This window comes from Papaver somniferum, chromosome 5 (assembly GCF_003573695.1).
Source record: "Papaver somniferum cultivar HN1 chromosome 5, ASM357369v1, whole genome shotgun sequence".
Taxonomy (NCBI): domain Eukaryota; kingdom Viridiplantae; phylum Streptophyta; class Magnoliopsida; order Ranunculales; family Papaveraceae; genus Papaver; species Papaver somniferum.
Window position 1 is genome coordinate 75,768,924 of NC_039362.1, and position 12,024 is coordinate 75,780,947.

The following is a 12,024-nucleotide window of genomic DNA, read 5'->3' on the forward strand; positions in this document are numbered from 1 at the left end:
ATAACTGGAAAGCCAAACGCGCCTTACCACAACAACATATTGATCGGCATGCCAACATGCCGCTCTTCCGTGGTAGCATGCCACTTTAGCCTTGTCCACGCCGCCAAGCCTTAATTCTTACCACGACACCAAAACCTAGCCTTGGCCATGCCGCAAATCCCTAATTCTTACCACCACGCCAAATACTAGCCTTGGCCACGCCGCCAAGCCCTAATTCTTACCACGACGCCAAAACCTATCCTTGGCCACGCCGCCAAGCCCTAATTATTACCACGACGCTAAATCCTAGCCTTGGCCACGCCGCCAAGTCCTAATTCTTACCACGACGCCAAATCCTAGCCTTGGCCACGCCGCCAAGCCCTAATTCTTACCATCGCGCCAAAACCTAGCCTTGGCCACGCCGCCAAGCCCTAATTATTAATACGGCGCCAAATCCTAGCCTTGGCCACGCAGCCAAGCCCTAATTCTTACCACCGCGCCAAATCCTATCCTTGGCCACGCCGCCAAGCCCTAATTCTTACCACGACGCCAAAACCTAGCCATGGCCACGCCGCCAAGCCCAAATTCTTACCACGACGCCAAATCCTAGCCTTGGCCACGCCGCCAATCCCTAATTCTTACCACGACGCCGAAACCTATCCTTGGCCACGCCGCCAATCCCTAATTCTTACCACCGCGCCAAATCCTAGCCTTGGCCACGCCGCCAAGCCCTAATTCTTACCACCGCGCCAAAACCTAGCCTTGGCCACGCCGCCGACCCCTAATTCTTACCACGACGCCAAATCCTAACCTTGGCCACGCCGCCAAGCCCTAATTCTTACCACATCGCCAAATCTAGCCTTGGCCACGCCGCCAAGCCCTAATTCTTACCACGGCGCCAAAACCTAGCCTTGGTCACGCCGCCAAGACCTAATTCTTACCACGACGCCAAATCCTAGCCTTGGCCATGCCGCCAATCCCTAATTTTATCCACGAAGCCAAACCTTAGCTTTTCCCATGCTACAACGCCACAGGCGTGGCCATGCCACAACGCCACAGGCATGCCGCCATGCCACGGCTACTAGTATGCCGCTATGCCATGCCACTGGCATGCCGCTATGCCACGGCTACTAGCATGCCGCTATGCCGCGGATACGTCATTAGCATGTCGCTATGACAATGGCGCCACTTCGCTATACAACAAGATGCGACCATAATCAATGGCCACTCTTCCTCATGAGATGCAATCTCAGCCATCCAAGTTCGCCACTGAACTGACGAACTTGCGGCAAGTCTCAGGCAACCCGCTACACCACGGCTATGCCAGGCGCCACTATGCTAATGGCATCACTTTGTTACACAACAAAGATGTGGACATAATCAATGGCTACCCTTCCTCATGAGATGTAATCTCATCCATTCAAGTTCGCCACCAAACTGACGGACTTGTGGAAAGTTTTAGGCGGCCGACCAAGGAAAGCCTAATAGAATCACATATGATATTTTCCTATGGCAAAGTCTCTTGACTTTGACTTGCCACATGTAGCAACCTGCTACACGTTTTTCACGAAAACACTCGAGACATAAAATATGTCACAAACTGGGGGATACTCATCAGGGTATTGGTCTAGCGGTTTACAGCTGCAGCGTGCAATGCGCCTGTTACAAGAAAGTGTCATGAAGTAGGACAATTAGTGGTGGTGAAAAGTAACGGTGTAAATAACTCACTTCCTTCATCATGGAAGCGTAATGACTGAGGTTACACGTATTCACTTCCCTCATCATGGAAGCATAACGTCTGACGGTTACACGTTACTCTATTCTTCTACCATTCAATCATTTCCACTTCGTACGAGACCAGGGTACGTTTCAATATGACTTGTATAAATAGGTTTCACCTATTTTCACCAAACAACAAGTTTTTGGTCGGCAACAACACAGTATCTAGAAATCACCTGGTAGCTTTCCATTCTGCTAACCAGTTCTAATTTCAGATACGATTCATAAGCAACTACACCTTCAGAATCAACTACTCTGGTCTCAACACTCTCTTCGCTTCCCTCCCTATGACCAACCCTTCTCCTTCAATTTGCGAACGAAGCAAGCCTGGAATGGCCATTTCTTGGTTTAGGCCAGGATTGTACAGATTGATCTCTCGAATCAAAAGTACTCCCGTGCAGTGCATTGTTTAGGGTTTATATTCGTTTCTCATGCACACACACAAATTTACTAAAATCAGCAGAAACGGTTTTCACCCACAAACAATTGGCGACCACAGTGGAAGATTAATCTCTCGATTGCAATACCAATTTCCAATTTCATTTTTCAATTCCAATTTCAAGATGGTAGAGCTCAGGTCCGGGTCATCAACAAACCCTGATGCCTTCGGCGCTGAAAACCCCCTTGATATCAACGTTCCTTCCAGTGACATCAATGTACCACCTGTCAGCATGATCAACACCTGCGGCGCCGCAGACTCTACCACGAACACCAGCGACGTAGGAAACGTTACCTTAGGCGTCACACCTCCAATCACCATAGCCAGAGCCGCTGCCGCCACCCCCATTGTTTATTCAAGTGTGATGCCTCCAGTCGTCACCAGAGCTGTTGTCATTCCACCATCAGGACGAGAGACTGGAGGAGCCAGAGGAGGCCAGACCCTTATTACCATTCTGATTTGATTGAAATACAAGAAGTTTTTCTAAGGCTCAGACGGACATGGCCACAACTCAAAAGGAGTGAAACAACGAACATCTGAATGATTTACATTTGTTTTAAGGAAGTAAATTCATGAACTTGTTTTGTGAATCGAAAGAGAAATCGCCAGGCATTATTGGTATTGTTATTCATTGCATATCTTTTGAACTACCAATATGTGTGATTAGTATAACCTATCATGACTTGTTTATGTTCTTGGTAAAACTATTCACAAAGGCCTAACTTTTTTATTGGTATGACTTTTATTCGTGAAACCGATCTTAAGTAATCACCTGAGATGGTATGATCGATTTAGTGTTATTGGTATGACCGCCTCTGGGTAAAGGGGAACCGATCCTGGTAAGAGGTGCAACCTATCATAAAGGGGAATCGATCCTTGTATGAGGTGCAACAAGTTTTTAGCAGAAAGGGAAACCGATCCTATGGACATGTGCAACACGTTTTTAGGCAAAGGGGAACGGATCCTATGGACATGTGCAGCAAGTACAAGTTAGATACCATATATATGTGGGGAACCTATCCTAGTACCTAGTCAACCGAGTTTTGGTAACTAGCGTGACTATGCAAAGTACTCACATGGAGGTAGAACCGAAACTTGTTTTGGTAGAACCGTGAAACCCATGTTTGGTGATTGAGTGTTCTTGATCAATCACATAGTTCTTGAAAGTCAGATGAACCAATTCTAAACTTGTTTGGAAGTGTGGCAAATCAGTTTCAAGATTGTAAGTATGAAAGAGGACTTACAAAGTAAGGATGTCGACATACTTTGAACATGTGCAGTAACGCTTATCTTTAATTGTTCAAAGTTATTCCTTAATATCTAAAGGAAGAAAATCCCGGATCGAATAAAATAAATTGAGAATCTTTTACTTAAGGTTTTTAATTTTATTTTTGGAAAATGAAAATTAGTAATGTGCATTTGCTAGTTGGAGATTTTCTAAGAGATTTTCGGTCATTATTTTGGACAAAGCATTTCCAGGAATTATGGAAACCGAATCCGGAATATATTGCATATCTTGAGAATACTTTCGGTTTTGGAAATTCCTTGGTGTCCAAACTTCCTTGGTCTATAAATATCAAAGTTTGCATTTCGAGCAAACTAATCCTCAGAGACGGCAAAACTATCTCAGTTGTGCTGCTACTGGTGAAGCCGCCTATTCAGAGAGGAGAGTAACCTAATTAGGCAAAATCTCTTACGGCCGTTCAGTTTAAAGACTTCTTTGGGATTGAGAATCTCTATTAGTACCGTTGGTGGGAAACTAGATAATTGCGGTTTATCTTTTATTATCGATTGATTTGATTGACTAACGGTGGTTGAACTTTGATTGCACCTAGTTTGTTTATGCTTGAGAATCTTCTCTTCTGATATAAGATTCACTCAAACTAGATCGAAGTTTCGACGGGGATCTTTAGACTATTTGTAGATCTTAAGACGTCTTGTGATAATCCATTGTTAACATACTCCGTTCCATGCGTGATTGATCACAAGAGATTGAAGTTGATTGTGTGCAGGTGTTTATTAAAGATCTAAGAAGATTTGAAGAAAAAGAAGACATTGAAGATTTCTGATTTGGGTTCATAATCTTTGGTGTGCACAATACTTGTTTCGGTAACAGAGGATCCAACTATAATCGGTTTATCCTTGTGGTAGATTAGATTGATTAGTTGTGTAGATCGGCATCAATACAATTCTTTGTGATTAAAAGTATTGATTGCAAAATATTAACAATTACTTTGGTAGTTGATAATAAGATATGTCTGAGAACCTGGAAAAGGAGTTTATTGAGATAAACAGAAGAGCCTTTTGTCGAACTCGCATCACTTGGTTGAAAAGAGTTGATACCAAAAAGATTTGTTGTTCCTTTACTGTTTGGAATACGAACCAAAGGAATTGTTCCAAGTACGTGACTTATTACAGGTCGGAGGCGTGGGAATACAGACGGAACTAGGTGAACTATAGGTTTAGTTGCTTGGTCTCAACTATACGAAGTTGGTTTGATTTTGTATAGCGGCTTAATCCTGAGAGTATTCAATTCTGGACAAGGTCCCGGGGTTTTTCTGCATTTGCGGTTTTCTCGTTAACAAAATCTTGCTGTGTCATTTACTTTTATTTTCCGCAATTATAATTCTTGTTATCATAATTTAAAGTAAATTACACAAACTTAATTCCTATTTACTTGATAAGTAATCCCATTGTGTTTGGTTAAGTCCGAACCTTTTATCAAGTAAACATACTTCGTTGTTGTATTGTCTCGATCTCGTATCCATAGACGATCACACGAAGTGTGAATCGATTTGTTGTATTGTCTCGACCCAGTCCATAGACAATCACTTTCGGAGAAAGGACTTACAGGTGGAAAAGTTTTAGTTTGAGTTATATTTGGGTACCCTCGTCTTTTCATATGCATTTGCGGTTTCCTCGTTAACTAAACTTCTGGTGTCTGTGTTATTTCTTTTCCGCATTATATTTTGTTATATAATTGAAATATCACAGGTTGTGCGTTGAATTGATCAATTGGTAAATCCAACCTTTGGTTGTTGAGTGAAATTGTTTGATCCTTGAACATTGGTCTTTGGTACCGTTCAAGTTATTTCTCTTGTATTCAATCAGGCTCGCAGATTTCTATTTTTTTGAGTGAGGATTGAATCGAGAAATTGAGATATAACTCTTTGATATACTTTTATTAAGATTGAGTCTGACTGTCTAGTTGATTTTCTTAAAAAGTATATTGGAGTTAGTCCATACAGACTGCTAAGCGAAATATTGGGTAAGGTTGTTAAAACCCCGTTTTTTTAGATTAAACATAAGAGCCTTTATCAACGACTCATCTATATCTTGTAGCAAAAATTGATTAGAGTGGTTACCAAACAGATTCTTCCTTTGTTGTTTGGAATACGATCCAAAGGACTTGCTATTCACGTGCATGACTCTAGAAGTTGAAGGCGCGGGGATATTGAGGGAACTAAGTAGCTAAGGGTAGTCTGTTTGGTCTCAACTATACGAAGTTGGTTTAGATTTTGTATAGCGGATTAATTCTGAGAGTATTCAAAACTGGACTAGGTCCCGCGGTTTTTCTGCATTCGCGGTTTCCTCGTCAACAAAATCTTGCTGTGTCTTTTACTTTGATTTCCGCATTATAATTATTTATTATAACAAAGTAAAATACACATACATTAACTCCGTTATACTTGATAATGATCCTATAGAGTTTGGTTATTACCGAACCTATTATCAAGTAGCATACTTTGATTGTTGTATTATCTCGATCTCGTATCCATAGACGATCATACAAAGTGTGAAAACCAAAGTTCTTGTACTGTCTCGACTTTGTCCATAGACGATCACACTTGGTAAGAGGACTTATAGGTTGATAAATAAAAAATTGTGGTGTATTTGGGTACTCTCATCTTTTCAATTTGTATCAAAGCAGGAAAACACGAAAAGATCTAACAATTTGTGTTTGGTGCGATCCAACCTATAAGAATTGAATCTAATGGGTGATTCAGTTAATATTATACAAGACTGCGAATACTCAAAAGTTGAAGATGTTACTACTTCATTAACTCATGATCCAAGAGTTACGAAAATTAAGAGTATATCTGAGTCTATCTCTGATGGAAAAGAAGATGCTGATAAAGAGTTAATAAAACTCCTAAAGCCTATAAGATCTTTGTCTACAAGGATGCTAATATTAAAGGCAAAATCTAATCTTTTTATGCAGAGATAAGAGAAAAAGACATCCAACTAAGTATTTTAGCCAAAGAGAATATGAATCTCATTGTCAAAGTAGAAGCTCTTGGTAAATCTCTTACTCAAGAACAAGAGATTCATCATATGACTCTGACTAATGATTCTGTTATAATTTCTTCTGATGAGGAAACCAAAAGTGTATCTCTGATGGAAAAGAAGATGCTGATAAAGAGTTAGTAAAACTCCTAAATGATAGGCACATTTTAGTGTCTTATATAATCTCAATTGTATATATTATTAGTGCTCGATTTTGTATTTATTATGGCTTTGTATGTCCCTGTAGGTATTTTTGGAGAAATAAGCTTTTGCGGCGAAATTGGCTAAAAAAGTGGTTTTTGCGCCCCCGGAGGATACTTGCTATTCGGACCCCTCAAACGGATAAGGGTTAACCAATTACTAAGGGGCATCCATTTCCAAGCAGCTGCTAAGGGAGACCAGCACAGGATAGGAGGAGGTCATCCTCATCATTTGAATTCTGGTTTTGGCGGGAAACAAAACCAGCGAGCCTGCAGTTTAAGAAATCAAAATTTTGAGAAGTTTTAGGGAGATTCAACCTCGTATTTTTGTTGGGCTGGACGTGATATAACTAAACAGGCCTGGTATGGGTGATTTAATCGATAAAATTGGGCTGGATAATCCGGAAGAAGAAAACAGAGGTTGACTTGTAAAAGGAAACTGTATGGAATTATTTTAGGAATTTCAGGGAGACTAAAGGCGTGAGATTGTTTCCTAAGATGAGATTCTATCTAAGGAAGAGTTTCAGATTATTTGGAAGTCTTAGAAACGCGTAAGTAAGTTGGCAGAGAAGATTATTTTCGTGGCTTGCACGAAAAGAAAAAGAGAGATTTAATCGTTATTTTTAGGTTTCTGAGCAGTATAAAAGGTGTGTTCGAGTTCCAGGGAAGGTTACGAAGTTATTGGAGCAGTCGCAGAGGAGTTTGTAGCACTACAGAGCTGAATTGATCAAGTTGCAGGAAAACCCGTGTTTCTGCTGCTGCTGCTGAAGAACAAACGTTGCAAATAAGAACAACGTCTCAAATTTGTAACGCTGCTACAATGACTTCTTTGTAACAGTTAGTCCTTTGTTTTGCAACGCCATTACACCGTTGCAAATAATCAGTGTTATAGTTTTTCATCTTTTAATCAACTTTTGAACCATAAACAAATATTTTGAGCAAGTGATTAATATGAGGAGCTAAACCCCATTGCTGAGGCGATAGAGGAAGCTATTTTTCCAATAAGAAGTGGTATATTTTATTTTATTTATTTATTTGCAATTATTTTATGATTATTTGCCTTGGTTGAAAATTGTTTGAATGATTTTTGTTAAGCAATTGTTATTTCTTTTGATAGAGCATACTTGGACCTAGGTTTTTGATGTTCTATGCTTCGGATTTACACTTGTTATTTTGAGAATCTACTTGTTGCAATAGTTAGAATCAACTTGAACGAGAAAATTGCATAAATATAAATATTGGGATTAAATCACTTTGAACTTGGAAAATAGCGGAATCTTAGCCTCAGTGTTCTTTTAATATTGATATCATCTTTAGTTGAGTTTGTGACAATTTTTAGTTTGTTTTCTATTTTAGTTTTAGAATTTAAGTCCATATTTTATCCTTCGCAAGTCTGAGAATTGAACCACTTTTACCACTATCTGTAAATCACACCAATTTTTGGCGCCGCTGATGCGGATTTGTGTTTAGGTTAGGGTTTTAGATTTATTTTAGGTTTTGTTTTTGTTTTTGTTTTTATTTTTATTATTTTTGTTCTTTTTTACGTTTTTGGGTATTTATCTTTTGTCTACAGGTTTTGGATCATAAAGAAAATTGAGCCAAGGAGTTCGGTGATTTCGTAAAGACTGGATCTTAAAGCATAAAGACTTGGAGCGAAAGATTAAAGCGAAAAGAACGGAAAAGAAGATAGTTTCTTTTAGTTATTTTATTTCTTAGGGTTTTGTTTATTTTTCCTTATTTTAAAAAAAAAAACTGTATTAGGTTTTATTATTTTTGTAATTTTTCTTTTCTTTTTGGACACTTTGGACTTTAAACTTTGGGACATTATTTTTAAACCCTACAGAAGGGTAGTTTAAATATAAACTGTGTGTAGAGAAGGACGACGATTGCGATATCACCTCGGCCCCTCGGGTTCGTACATGACTTAGGAGTTGTGGTCCGAGTCGACTTCAGCGGTTCTTCGCCCGTCTGGAACGGGAGGTAAGATTCTAAACACCCGTGAATCTCCTGTCAGCGGGTTTACTGTATTCCTTCGGTTGCATATATGCCGAGGACTTGAAAACGGCTGCTTTAATTTCCTAGTAAAGGGCAAGGACTGACCATACAAGATAAGGGTTCAGATTTCATCACCGTTCTCTTCTTGCGCGCCTTAGGAAAACGAAACCAAACGCGAACCTAAGCCTAAAATTTTGACTAGAACGAGACCTATAGGGTAACGAGCTTAATAGGAAATTCGTTCGAAAAATATTGGTTACTCTTTTGAGCATACTTCGAAGTTCTTGAAGGTTTCTTTGAGTTGAATGTGTGACTGCTCCGCCTTGTAACCAGTGAGGCCTTGGGTATCAAAGCTCCACTGAGCTTCCCTCGCATCGATTAAACTTAATTTGACTCGGATTGATTCCAGAGGGGTTTTCTCAGATTGTAACGAGTTACTTTTCGAAAAAATAGAAGCTGGTCTAGAAACAATCTAAGTGGAGCCATCATGCTTTTTGTTTGCTAGAAATCAATAGGTTTGATTTGGTTGAGTCAGCCTTGTTTTGTGATTGCATAGAATTCCCCACCTTATTCTTTTGCATGCCTGAACGTAAAAGAGACGCCCTAGGTATATTTGTTAAAGAGAAACCTAATAGTTCTAAGCATCTCGATTTCCTCAATTTAAAAAGCCCGATTCTTGAAGATTCCGTTTTTGAACGTCCGTTTGAGGAGAAAATCCCTGATATTCCAATAGTTCCAGAAATGGCAACTTTGAAAGCTTTGTGGAACCCTACTAGGACTACTCGTCCCTCGTGTATCAGGTTATCTGAAACTGAAGCAAATTATGAACTTAAGCCTGGAACCTTACAGTTGCTCCCAATATTTTTAGGGAAAGAAAATGAAAACCCCTATTTCCATGTTAGGGACTTTGAGGAAATTTGTAGTACCCTAAAAATTAGAAACCTTGATGATGATGCTTTGAAACTCAGGTTATTCCCCTTTTCCTTGAAAGATAAAGCCAAATCGTGGCTATATAGTTTGGATTCCAGATCAATTGAAACGTATGAACAACTTACATCTGCCTTTTTGAACAAGTTTTTCCCTAGGCACAAAACATCGTCTATTAGGACGCAAATCTGCACATTTTTCAAAGAGGGAGAATCCTTGTATAGGTATTTGGAAAGGTTCAATGATCTATTAGCCCAATGTCCTCATCATGGTTTAGAAAAGGTTAGGTTAGTTCAGATCCTTTATGAGGGTTTAGATTATCCCCTACAACCACAGTAGAATCTATGTGTACAGGTGGGTTTGAAAACCAAACAGTTGATGATGCGATGACATATTTGCATGAAATCGCCGAAAAGACCCAACAATGGGAAAGTAATAGGGGACCCCAGAAAACAATTCTTCTAGGCAGAGGAAACATTAATAGGGTAGAAGGAAACTTTGAATCAGATGCCAAAATTGCTGCTATAGCGAAAAGGTTAGAAGCTTTAGAAGTGGGTCACACTAGTGGTAGATTAGAGCCTTTTTGGGAAGGCCAGAATAATGAAGAGCAAGCCAATGCTCTCTATAATAACACTAGATTCGATAACCGTCAGAAGTTTGACCCATATTCAGAAACCTATAATCCTGGTTGGAGAAACCATCCGAACCTTTCTGGTCTAAAGGCCAGAGTCAAGGTCAGTTTAGTAATTCTAATGCTCCCCCAGGTTTTGGTTCAGATAAGAACTCTTCAGGTCAGTTTCAGAACTCTTCAGAGAATAGAATAACGAGCTTAGAGGAATCTCTTAGTATATTAAGAAAGAGCCAGGATATGTTAGCACAGAGCCAGGACATGTTATTAAAGAGCCAAGTTAGTTTTCAACAGGAAACCAAGCAGAACTTTCAAACTAATGCTCAGACTCTTGCTAAGTTAGAGCTTCAAGTCGGCCAAATAGCTAAGACCTTAAGTGAGAGAGATAACGGAAGGTTCCCTAGTCAGACTAATCCCAATCCTAGAGGAGTTCATGAAGTAGGTGCAAAACCATCGAATCAATTGAATGCTGTTAGAACCCTTAGGAGTGGTAGAGTAGTAGACAATCAGGTAACCATGCCCGATAGTGAGCATACTGTAGTTCACCCCTCAGGACCAACCATAGCTGAGGAGACTGATAAAGTTTCTGATGATGTCAATTCGGTTCCTGAGAGGCCCTATTTTATGCCTAGAGCCCCATTTCCACAGCTATTAGTACCAACAAAGAGTGAATCCAACTTTAATGACATAATGGAGGTTTTTAGGAAAGTTACCATAAACCTTCCGTTACTAGAAGCAATTAGGCAACTTCCAGCTTATGCCAAGTTTCTTAAGGATATGTGTACGCGAAAGCGAAAGCTTAGTGTCCCTAAAAAAGCCTTTTTAGCTAGTCATGTAAGTTCGATCATTCAGAACCCCACAACTCCTAAATATAAAGACCCAGGTGCGCCTACCATTGCTTGTACGATAGGAAAACACAGGGTACACAAAGCTTTACTTGACTTAGGAGCCAGTGTGAACTTACTCCCATACCATGTGTACTTAAAGCTAGGGCTCGGTGAATTGAAACCTACCAAGATAACATTGCAGTTAGCTGATAGGTCTGTCAAGATTCCTCGTGGTGTGATAGAAGATGTTCTTATTGAGGTCGACAAGTTTATTTATCCTGTGGATTTCGTGGTCTTAGATACCCAACCTGTCCCTGACCCAGAGAACCAGATACCTGTGATTTTAGGTCGCCCATTTTTAGCTACGTCTAATGCGATCATAAACTGTCGAAATGGTATTATGAATCTATCTTTTGGTAATATGACTATTGAGTTAAATATTTTTAATGTCAATAAGCTACATTCTGAGCTAGATGACACGTGCATTGAAGAGGTGAACATGATAGGAACCTTAGTTCAGGAGTCATTACCAAATATCGCATCGGATGATCCATTAGAGAGTTGTCTAGCCCACTTTAACATGGATTTCTACGAAGATAGCAATATTGAACAAGTGAATGCTATGTTATATTTTATTCCTATGTTAGATACTGATAAATGGAAAGCTAGGTTTGAACCATTACAAGCTTTTGAGTCTACCTTAATCCCTTGTTCAGAAGAGCCTCCTAAGTTGGACCCTAAATCTGCATTCTTAGAGCCATCTAAGACTTTGCCTGTGATTATAGCATCCGATCAGGATAGTAGGCCACGTGCTTCAAGACAATAAATAAACTCTAGGGTTGACCATACAGGATATGAAACATATAAGACCTACAGCTATTATACCTCAAAAGAATTTAGAGGATGAACCACCCCATTATAATTCAGAGAAAGCAATTGACCTTTTTCAGGAACCTGATGGTC